The sequence below is a fragment of the Ambystoma mexicanum genome, chromosome 7p (genome assembly GCF_040938575.1).
Source record: "Ambystoma mexicanum isolate Mex_15411 chromosome 7p, UKY_AmexF1_1, whole genome shotgun sequence".
Lineage (NCBI taxonomy): Eukaryota > Metazoa > Chordata > Amphibia > Caudata > Ambystomatidae > Ambystoma > Ambystoma mexicanum.
In genome coordinates, this window is record NC_090939.1 from 600017315 (window position 1) to 600029379 (window position 12065).

At 47.9% G+C, this 12065-nt stretch overlaps 1 protein-coding gene across 4 annotated transcripts in view; it reads right to left on the bottom strand.

Moving 5' to 3' along the window:
• The window catches only part of HERC2 (HECT and RLD domain containing E3 ubiquitin protein ligase 2), a 2956340-nt gene that overhangs the window by 1974639 nt on the left and 969636 nt on the right, over positions 1–12065 (bottom strand). The gene's annotated exons all lie outside the window — the stretch shown is intronic.

Here is a 12065-nt window from a genome sequence, read left to right on the forward strand (position 1 = left end):
ATACTCCCACCCCAAAATCTTACCTGGAGCACTGGATGCAGGGGTCCGTGAAATTCTGGCGCCAGAAATGTGCATGGAGAGCAAGCCTGCCCCCCACTGGAGACATGTGGACCCGGAGGGGCATGTAATGCCTTCTTTCCCTCTGTGGCTGTTGCGGAGGAAGGGGACTGAAAAAAGACCTTACTCCCCTCCCTTTTTGTTTCTTGCACCGATGTTGAGTCGGCGAGTGGTCAGGCTGCTTGGACATCCGTTCTTGGAAGCCGCAGGACCCTCCGTATGTACGCCCCTTATCTGAGCGCTGTTGTGACTGGGTGTACGATTTGGGTGTGGTCTTTGTCAGGATGGATTAAGACTTGGTCGTTTGTGAGCTTTTTTTTCTTTTTGCCCAGCTCCTCGTTCGTGGTGGAGTGGAAGAGGACACCCCCCTCGAACTGCAGGTCCAATATGCGTCCGTGGATGTCCGGGTTGAATTTAGTAGCACAGAGCCAGGCTGTTTTCATGTCCATGGCGATGCAGATGGCCCGGCCAGAGGCGTCAATGTGGGCCACGGTGGACACCATGATGTCTTGCGCCACCATCTTGGCCTCAGCCAGTCCCACCTTGAAACGTGATTGGCTCTTTGTAGGAAGCTCTGGAAGGAAATCAGATTTTTCCCACCATAACCTCTGGTTAACGGCTGCCAGCATGGCATCGGCGTTGGCCTGACGAAGATGTAAGGATGCGTTGGAACACAGTTTCTTCCCATACGCCTCCAAGATCTTCTCATCCTTGCCTAGCAGCGCCGCAGAGGAGAAGGCTAAGGACGACGGAGGCTTGGAGTACAGTGATACTGCGATGATCACCGAGGAGTGTGGCTGATGATGGGCCGATAACAAGAGTGTATCCCCCTCCATCTGCCTGTACTTGGCGTCCAGGCGTTGAGTGACCGGCTGAACCGAGTGGGGCTTGAGCCAAACCTTCTGGGCCAAGACGACTACATCTGTCTGCATCGGGATTCCCGTTTTAGCAGAGGGGCTTCACGTGAGGACTTCTGCGAGCAACCACTCTGCTGGTTGCTCTACCTCGGGTTGAGGAAGGACCAGGTACTCTGGCAGACCTGCAAGACGTTCGTGGAAGGCCTTGGCTGATGGTGTGTCAGGGTCCTCTACCTCTGGGTCCGAAGTGATGGGAGCCGGAGGCTGGGGTACGGAGACCAGAGGCTGTGGCTCAGGCTGGTATGGAACAGCCTGTACAATCGGTTGGGGGATCGGAGCAGGTGGCAGAGGCTGTGCTGGGGCCGGGGAGGCCAGGGGCACCAGCAGAGAGGGCCTGGAGCACCGGAAGCATTGAAGGGAGCACGTCCCTGATGACATCCCTGAGGATGACCCCCATCCAAGGAGATTTAATGAGCCAGAGTGTTAGGGAGAATTCTCTGTTTAGGCTGAATTTCCTAACCTAGTGAGTCCGCCAGCAGCTTTGCTGGTTTTTTGGGGTTTATTTTCTTCTCCTGCCAAGAGTGAGACTCTTTTACCCTCACTCTTGGGCTTCATTTGAGTGTGTTTCTTTGACTCTAGATGTGTTTAATGGGCTATGGGGTCTTTTACTCCATAGGCCTTCATGTGTTTTTGTGATGTGTGTTACACAGCACCCTCAGTGCAGTAACACAGGGGTGTCATAGTGACCCCCCAATATACACTCCATACCCTGGGACTGACTACTGTCTCCCAGGGCATGTAAAGTCACCACTGACTTTACTAGTCTCAAATTCTGAACTGAACCAGTACAAACCATAATTTTGTGGATGTACTGGCTGGGGGAATTTGATTGCCCCGGGGTCTGTTAGTCGAGGGGGCACGTCTCCGTCCCCCCTGACCGAGTTTTGGCTGGTGGCAGTGGATACTACTTTTTATATTCAACCGCAAATATATCTCTATGGGATTTCCCATTGTTCGAGGCTACCAACTTTAATTATTTAATTCCTATAGCCTCGAACATACCGCCGGTTTATTTATTTAATATTAATTCTCCGGTTGGTATTTTTTGCCAGAACTTGGTTCTAAAATGGCGTTTGTGTTCGCTTCTGTGACTCCAACCCAAGTTGAGCCCTTTGTTCCACTTTTTGGCGGGCTTCTCCACAGAAGCCCTCCAAAATGGTGCCACTCTGTCTGGGGTACTTAGGAGGGGTGGAGGGGGATTAAGGCACCCTGGACTGAGTTGCCTAGGCAACTTAAATTCGCACTCTGTCCTGATTGGCCCAAGTGGTGAGCCGGGTCACCACTGGGCATGTTTGAGTGACAGCTAGGCTGAGTGAATGGGGGTTTTCTGCATAAAAGCAGGGCTTTGGGGACTGGAACTTTAGAAGTCGCCACAGGACCTAAGAATCCGATGAGGGAGAAGCTGAGCCGACCTGCTACGACACCACCGGTGGAGCCCTGCTGGACCGTCTCACCACTTTTCCCAACGACAGAGGAGATCTCCAGCCCGGAGTTTTCCTCCTTCGACTGGTGGGGATAACCAGTCTGCTTCCTTTTTCGCTTCCTGGAGCATCTCGTGGCCGCCTTGCCTGTGCCAAGCACCCCGGCAACCGGGATACCACGTTTTACCACTACCGCGAATCAAAGGGTAGTACCTTTAACCGGAAAACTCTGCGGCTGGTTTCTTCCCTGGCAGTGCAACAACCATCTTTCCTCCAAGTCGAGATCTTCTCTTCCTCTGGACGACACCCGCTGCAGGGAACAAATGCCCCCGCTGGTGGATCCTTTCCACATAAGGTACCGTGTTCCGCCTGGCTTCCCTTGCAACCGACTGTACAGGGTAGATTTAGCCCCCGGCTTTCGAACCTGGGCTAGCCTGGGACACCCTGGCTAAACTTTTCTGAGCCTAACTAAAACCTTTTCTGAACTCCCTGCAAGACGTTTTAAGCATGTTGTCATTGTGTGATCTTGGGTGCATTTGTGCCCTGCTCTCTCCAAGGGTGGGCCCGGCCTATGGACTTTGGCTCACAAGTAACTTTTGACTTTCCTGCCTTGCTTAAAAGTTCCTAAAGATTAGTGTGGTGTATTTTCCTCTATTCTGACTTTTTCCCTCCCTTTTTCGTTAACTTATTGGAGTGCCGTCTATAGTTAAGCGCTCACCTCTGTCTTTAAATAAGTGGTGTTAACTAAGACTTGCCTGATAAGGAAGAAGGGATGTATATATAATAATAGTAACTGTGTTGAGAGTGATTTACAATAATAGTGCTGGAGTGTTTCAATCAATGTGTTTTTAAATAAATAATGATATACCTTGATACCAAAGCTCTGGTCAGTGTTTGCTTGTGCTATTGTATCTGAGTGCCTATTGTGTATACTTTGCATACTGCCTAACTCTTCTTGAGGGAAGTCTGACTGCTCTGCCACAGCTACCAAGTGAATCTGTGTGGTACAGACTGTTACCAAGTGGGTTTACTGCCAAACACCTGTAGTCTTAAATCTTTTGCAGTGGTCCCAGAGGGAACTGCACAGGTTTCTGCCTAACACAGAGGAACCTTTCAAAGAACCTGTCCTCACAGGCTGGAGGGGTGGTAGGTGATATCGACGGGGTAGCGGGAGGCTGCTGGAGCTGCTACATACCCGGCCCATATGGACGGAAAGGGAACCAGTCCTGCGCAAATGAAGGATAGGCTGTAGGCCACGTACCTGGTTGACACCACTCCCACCTTGAGACTCGTTCTTCGCTGAACTCCCGTTCCTTGTGTGGCGGACGGGTGCTAATGTCTAGCACGGCGGCCATTTTGTAGAGCTGCCTCCCACATGCATGCGTTGTGTTGCACGGCTCACTGGGTCCAGCCTCGTCCAGGACTCTTAAGTGTGGATCATGGGGCCTACCCTGCTCCTCAGGCAGAGGCCTGCTAGGCGTTACCCGCTCAGTCGGGAGGCCGGTAGAGCGGAGTTTAGGTGTCCCCTCGGACATATTGCCAGTACTAGGGCGTGGCCCCTGGGACAGATTGCTGGTACAAGGATGTGGCCCCTCGGGTGAAGACCCGGTCAAAGAACCTTCCGGTCCATCAACACTGTCACTGGGAGAATCCAAGGATCCCTTGGCCTGTAGGCCGGTATCTGAGGTAGCCTCGGTGCACGTGCTGGTACAAGAACCTAAGCTTTCCCTGCAGCACGGGCGAGTCCTTGGGAAGGTGTCTCCCTTGCGGGGTGCGATGGCACATAGAGGCCCTGCCTTGGGCATGGATCGATGTTTGACGAAGTCCTTCAGGTCCTCTGTAGGCGATTTCTGGAAGAGCTCCCTCCACTTGGCTAGTCTGTTCTTCAGAGATCTCGAGGACAGGGCGTTGCACGCTGTACAAGCTTGCCAAGCGTGGTCTGGGCCAAGACAACGTAGGCAGAGGGCATGAGGGTATACAGTTGGAATGACCCTGTTGCAGGATGGAGACCTGCTGAACCCTGTGGAAGTCGACATGCGCCGGGGAGGAGCGTAGCGCCTGAGGACCGAGTACATGTATGATAAAAGACAAAAAAGACAGAAGTATCCACGCGTGGAAATACATGGCCAAAGCCAAACCCAGGAGCGCTGGTGAATTCGGCCCGTTCCCATCGATGCAGAAATGAGGACTGAGGTGTGGCGCCAGAGGGCGGAGTCAGGGCAGCGCATGCTCCCAGAGCCACACCCCGCACCTCTAAATTTAATGGGGAAGACGTTTTTTCTGGAGAAAAAGGTTCCCTCTCCCATCCCTTGGAAGGGACACCCATGCAGTATGGAGGAAAGGGGACGGGACGTAAGAGTAAGAGATTGCCATAAGGAAATGTCACCCTGACACCACACAACCGGAACATCTCGGTCCCTTAAAGGACACAGCAACAAGAAATGGTAACGTCCAGTCATCAGGACTAAAGCTGCAGCCCATCTGCCCCCCCCCCACCCCCCTGGGAAAAAAAAGGCAGGGGCCTAAACACTCCTCATTTGAGACCACAAGATTTCTTTAAACCAAAAAGCCAAAAAAGAAACTTGGTAGATCCCATGCGCCAAAGGAAACAGCTGGCTGGAACATACTCTAGGAAAGGAGATGCCTCTCGACGTGTCGAGGCTGAGCCAGAGCCTATACTTGATGCCTTAGACTGGAGAGAGTGGTCGATCAAGGGATTGAATGCATTCTGAACAGATATAAGATGCTAAAACTTTGCCATTGCATACCACCCCTGCAACAACTTACATCTGAAGACTTTGAAATTATTGAGTTCCTGAATGAATATCACACTGACTTGGTCTCTCTCCACCTCCACTCAATTGTGGTCAAGAAAATGTTGCCATCTTCAGCAAATAGCCTCCTGCCACTAGGTATTGACATAACCTAAGTAAGAGGACCAGCATACGAGAGGCCTATTGACTAGTTTCCACCTAATCTAGTCCATCCAGGTTATGTGGATAAACCTGAGACTTTGAGGATCTTTCACAACAAACGAGACAGGCCAAACCTGGGTCAAAGAAAATGCTATCCTGGCTGAGAAAGGGCAAGTCAGACTAAGCCCGGAGGCGCAACAGGCATTAGAAAAAATAAACCCACCAAATATAACTGACAAAAACACGCCCAGGGAACAGCATCTTGGGTAGAAAAATCGAACTCTAGGTGACAAAGCCATCAGAACTTCCAGAGGAGTCTTCCTGGTCTTAGCTCGCTGCAACACTCATATCGGACGATTCTGAATAGCAAAAAAGAGAAAATTTGGAGCTGACCTGTTTGTCTCATCTCCTGGAATACGCAGGGTTTCTCTCATCTGTTGAAAAAAGTAATAACACATGTCTGCAAGAAATGTGGCTAACCAAAAAAAAGACGCTGGATGGCTTTGCAGGATTTCGAAATCCAGCAATATCAACTGGTTCTGGACGCCCAATGGCGGGGCTCCTAACCTTGGTCAGGCTCCAACCTGGAGGTAGCAAAGGAGGTAGTAAAGTCTAACAATCATGGGGCGTTCATCCAGATAACTACTCTCAAGAAAAACCAACATGCATTAAACATATGTGCTTTATCAACACCTTTTGGAACCCTGCGAAGGTTAGTACAAAGATTATGATCAATGCCATTGCAGAAGTCATCGACAAAGCCTGCAGGCAGGAGAGTCCATCAATTATTGTGTGCGGCGATCTAAATTCTCTATGCGGGCCGGGACAAGCATTGAAGACATCCAAGACCTTGACGGCCCGAGAGGCCAAAAATGGAACTGATGAATTTCACAGGACCTGCACCTTCTAAACGGCCATTTTGGAGATCAAAACTGTTGTACTCCAACTTGGCAGCGGGGGGATACAAGCCTCAGTAATAGACTTCATCTTCGTTTCACGGGATTGGATAAAACCAATAACATCTTTCAAGGAAATACCAACTAAGGAGAGTGACCATAACTTGCTGGAAATTACCTGGGAGGGGGAGCCCGGTGAGGTCTACCCACTTTGCACCCACCCAAGTAGAACCCAAAAACGAGGGATACAGATTGAAGACTACCAAGAAAGACGCAGAGAGACTGGGATGGACACTCAAGAAATCTTTTAACATCAAACCACCACCACCAGCACTCAACAGTAGATCATGTGCTGCTGTTGGCACCATACCACATTCAATCCAATGACTGCCACATCTAGAACAGGACACCACCATGAGTATGATAAAGAGGTTGCCATGAGAAAGAGAACTCTAAACAAACCTTGGCCAAGCTAAAAATGATGCAGCCAGCATCTGTACGGGAGGATGCATGGAAATTAAAGAGATCATAATAGCTGGATTAGGGGCCATAAGGAGAAAATGATCTGGAGAGATGCTCAGAGGACATTTAACGCTTAAGAACAAAAAAAACACATCAGAAATCTGGGCTATTATCAACTCAACAGTAACACTCAGACACCTACCATTAATAAACAGAGTTACAGAAAATGTCTGGGTTAGTTTCTTCTCAGCCCTGTTTGCAGAGAGGCTCAATGTGGTGGAGACTACCTACGACCAACCGGCCTGGACCACTGATTACAACCAGATCGATTTGGTTAACTTAATAAAATGTTTAAAATCTTCCAGAGCTCCGGGCCCAGACCGTCTTTCCAACATGACCCTTATAGAAAACCATGTACTGGACCAAATTTTGTACAATATTTTTGAAACCAGATTGCTCCCAAATTCGTGGAAGGAGGCTAACGTGCTCCCAATTTTTAAGAGTGGTGATGGGGGCAACCCAAACTATCGCCCAATTGCATTACTGGATGTTACAGGGAAACGTTACGCCACAATGCGCTTACGAAGATAGGGCAAATAGTCACTTGACGAGGGACACCAAGATCCATTCAAGTCTGGCTTCACAAAGGGCTTGGGGACTTCTGCACCGATATTCTTTCTCTCGTTACTAATGCACAGAGTCCAACAAACAGGCCGGAAGATCTATATAGCCTTTGTCGATTTGTCTAAAGCTTTCAATGGAATTTGTAGGAAAAGACTTTGGAATAAGTTGCTATCATGGAACTCTCCCACAGATTTGGTCAACCAGCTAAAAGCACTGCATATGGATTCCTCCTGTAGAATTAGACTGAACGCCTCAGGCCTCTTCAGCACCAAAATCCCTATAGGCTGTGGCGTAAAACAAGGATGCCCTCTAGCACCTGCTCTTTTTAACCTTTGTATCTCCGACTTGGCAGACTCGATGGACAATGTTAGGTGCTTTCCTCCAAAAATTGAAGGAGTAAAAGTCAGCAGACTTCTCTACGCAGATGACTTGGTTCGTCTGGACACCACGTCCATAGGCTTACAGAGACAATTGAACCAACTGGAAGAATACACCATTCTAAATGACCTACAGGTGAACATACGTAAAACAAAGATCCTAGTCCTACAAAAGAGCCAAGGGAAACGGACGGAACAATTTACCTGGCGATTAGCGTCTTAGGGAATAGAGGTGGTTGACGCCTCAAAATACCTGGGTGTCCAGATTTGCAAGAAGGCGACGCAAACAAAAACTGCCTTGACGTTAAAACCAAAAAAACCAGTGCATTATCGAATCAGGCTTTAATTTTGAAGTGTATATTCTGTGGATTTTCGTTGCAACCCGAATAGATTTCTACGGAGCGAACGCAGCTCCCCCAGTGATTTACGGTGCTGATGCACTGATTTCCATCTAAAGAAACAATGACCCCTATTATAGGGCTTGTTCTGGAAGAGTGCTTGTTCTCAAGTAAATCTATCCCAATTCAAATTATCAGAAGGGAGTTGAGACTAATCTCCTTGAAGGGAGTGGTGGAATGGAAAGCCCTGACCCTCTTCGGTAAATATTAGTCGGCTTATCCACCAACGATGTTCACATTGATAAAAGGTTAGGTGGACTCTGGGAATAGTAGGATGGGAGCTTGTGGGATCAGACTTGTAGACTCTGCATGGTGGAACTTCGGTCAACTTTGGAAGAGCTGTTGACCAACCCAGGTAAAGTAAAATAAAAAGGTTGTGGGAAAAAGACTAGATTGTGACTTGTGAGGCAGCAAATAAATCGTTCTGACACCTGGCAAAAGTAGTTAGACCATTCGGAGAGACCCCAGGTTACATCAAGACATTCCCAGACCGTACTTTACGTCCCAATTCATGCACCTGAGATTTAATCTGTACCCCACAATGGAGATCGTTACGGCAAGAGAGGGCAAGAGCTCAGGAACTCGAACGTAAAGGTTTTGCAGGGAGGTAGGAGTTTTGTAAAACCTACTCTACCTCTGTACCCGATGCCCAGCCATAACTGAACTTCGATCATATTTAGCACAAATTGAGGAAAGTGCCCCTTCCCTCTCTGCAAGAGACTGGTGGGAAATATTTCCGAGAGGGGAATAAATAAATAGATAAATAAATATATTTTTTAAACACACTGGCCATTGCAGCAGTTGCATTCCTAGAAAACCATCTAAGAAAAAGGACCACCTCAGTTAACCAATAAGGACTAGATGGAAATAACTGACTCTTTTTTAATTTTGATGTGCGACTCCCGAGTTGTGTCTTTTTTGCCAAAAGGTTTTTGCATTAAACTAACGTAAGCAAAAAACAAAAAAGCCTTCAGATTTTCTTCACTTGCTTTGTGCTCATTTTTATATGGAAACTGATCACTCCATAAGAATGTACTAGGAGACTATATCTAACTTTGAGGATTACAAGTATTTTCAAAAATGCACACATCACCTTAAAGTGTAGTGTTGTTAGGATATTTTGTATACCTATAAACCTTTCTTTTGTAATTTTGTGGTTACCAGGGCTCAAGTCGAGGGTACACGCGGGTGGACGCCGTCCCTCAGGACTGCAAGCTGACTGACCATCATAGGCAAAGTCCTTTTCATGCATACACAGCTTCATGTCCAGCGCGGTGTTGTGTATGCATAAATCAGCACTACATGTTTAAGAGCCAGCCGGGCCAGGGAGCGAATGGGGCATGCATGCCTGCTTAGTCACACGTTCAGTGTTGCACCACGTGACATGGAGAAGGGATGGCCACTGGCACCTATATTTACCTGCTAGTGGCTTTGGGCTTTCCTTTGGTCTGCATCACACTTCTCCCTCAGCAACAGGCCAACAGCAGCACCATCAGGACCTCAGCTGGACGAATCACACATCTGGATCTATTAGGGGAGTTAAGACACTATAAAACTACCCCTTGGTATACAGGTCCCTAACTCTTAGTAAAAGTCTGTGCAACCCAAAGGATTTGGTAGAACAGCAGAGCAGCCAGGCTTATCTTATGAGGAAGATTTGAGCTGTAGGTAAGTACACTGAACCCAGTCAATTGAATAGTCCAAAGAAACTCTTACATACTGAAAGTTATATTCAAATATACATTTATTCTTATATACACACAAGAAAAGGTAGGTAAATACTAGTTTAGACTACCCAACACAGGAATTAACAATCATTTTCAAAGGTGACTGCTTCAATAGTAGTTGCTCGCGCTTACAATTGTTGCAGAAAATGACACTGACCGTTCTACCGTATGACTAGTAGTGCCACGCACTCTTATTTGTTAGAGAAATTATAGTTTCGTTCATTTTGTAAAGTCACATCAGACAAAGTCTGTAGGAAGGAAAAGGAGGGATATTCAACACTTTAGCAGTAATTTACGTCTTAGCATCACTTTTCAAGGCTTCTAATGCTTTGGCAGTCCAATCTCTAACTACACGGGTTAATCAAAGACATTGCAGGAGTGGAGCAAAAGTCTTATGCAGCAGCAGAAAAGGCAAAGGTCCTTAGTCACTTGAATAAAAAATGCTTAGCAAGATAAGGTACAGGGACACTGCAAAGGACTCCCGAATAGAGCACAATCTGTTAAGCCTGGGCCAGAGGTATGGTGGACACCCAAACATCTTGTAACGACCGTGAGTCACACTATTCGGTCAAGGTTAGTTCTACCTTGAGCCCTAGAATACCTTAGGGTGGATGATGAAAACGCAGCTGGATTATCTCCTGTGCAGCAGCGACAGACCCAGTCTCCCGATTCCACGGTCTGTTGACGAAAGGAAACCCTCTGAATGGGGCGTCACAGCAGCAGTCACGATAGAGGTGTTGGAAGATTTACTATTTTTATGCTTCATCCCCTCTCCTAGTGAGACCCCCAGCACTTTTTGCTAAACTCCTGGACCTTTTTCTAAAATCCTGAATGTGTGGAGCCTTTTTCCACTCATTCATTCTATGGGCTCTGTCTTTTGGAACTCTATTCTTGGTATTTTTTACCTGTCCTACTGAGTCTATTTTACTCCATAACACTTAAAGGCATCTGTATTTTACTATTGCAGCACCCAGCTCCTTCGGGGCTGTGTTGCTGGGGACCCTTAGGATCATCCTCAGATTCTTTTATTTATCCTTGAGTAACTACAGTTCTTCAGGATAGAGATACTTCGCATCTCTCCTAAAACCTTATAGCCTGAGCGATTGGCACACACCACCTTTTGTGTGGTGCCAAAGGGATACCTAGTATCCCTTGCCCTTCTTCGTGCACTCTTGGATCCAGAATTGCCATACATGGAAATCACTTTCCTGGGCAAAGACTATGCTTTCCGAAGCAAAATGGCAGTATGTGGGCTGCCAGATGTTGGGGCTGGGACTGTCTGGCCCCAGTCCACACTCAGGTCACAGTGTCTGAAGCTGAGCAGACTGTTTTGCCAGTGGCTGTCCATTATTGGACTCCAGTCCAAATCAAGTTTCAAAGGAGGATTCCTGCAGTCATTTAACAGATCATTGTTGGCGCTAAGACCCCTAAGAGGAAGTGCAGCCGCTAAAGACCAGAGGACGACCCTTGCAGCTGGCCAGCACTGCCTCCAGCCAAGTTCCGGTAAAGGCCTGCTCCTCTGTCCTGATCTCAAGTAGGCCCTTGCCAGTGTTTCGACACCTGAACAAGTTGGAACAACCACTCTGTACCACTGATTGAGGATCAGTGTCTGTTGAGCATTCTGTAGTGTCTGTGAAACTCAGTGGAATTAACATTATCCTGGGCTAACTCGCTGCAGCTGACACATTCTGAGGGCATCCGTGGAACTTGGAGGACCTTCAACTTGTCCTACAAGTTGCCTGCACCTGTATCTTCAGCCTTCCAGTCCCAACAGAAGCTGTGCAGGCTATTTGCCTTTTTCTGCCAACCGAAGATCGCCTGTCGCCACCTGATCGTGGAGTCTCCAGTTGAATCCTGTCTTCTTCACTCCCTGGAGGTCTCCGATGTTGCCTGGTCCGCAAAAGTAATCTTCCTTTTGGAGCAAAGGGGACCAGCTGGCCAGTCTCTGGAACCAGAATACAGGTATCGGGTCCAACAAACTAAATCATGTGCCTGAAAATTACCTCAGCACCCACAACCCCAAGGCTTCTCTTGACCGGACAAAGCACAGAAATATGCAGGCCCAATGGATTCCGTAACTGCTGAAGTGGTCCATTGTAAAATCGGAGAAAATGGTATAAGTTCACATGCTCGTTTGGTCCCCTCTTATCCTCCATAGGCAAACATAGGCGTAAACTCCTGACCCCAGCTCTCCATTGCCTGACTCAGATCAGTTGTGGTCTAGTCAAGGATCCCTGCTAAGCCTTCTTTAGCGCAATGAAAAGTAGAGTC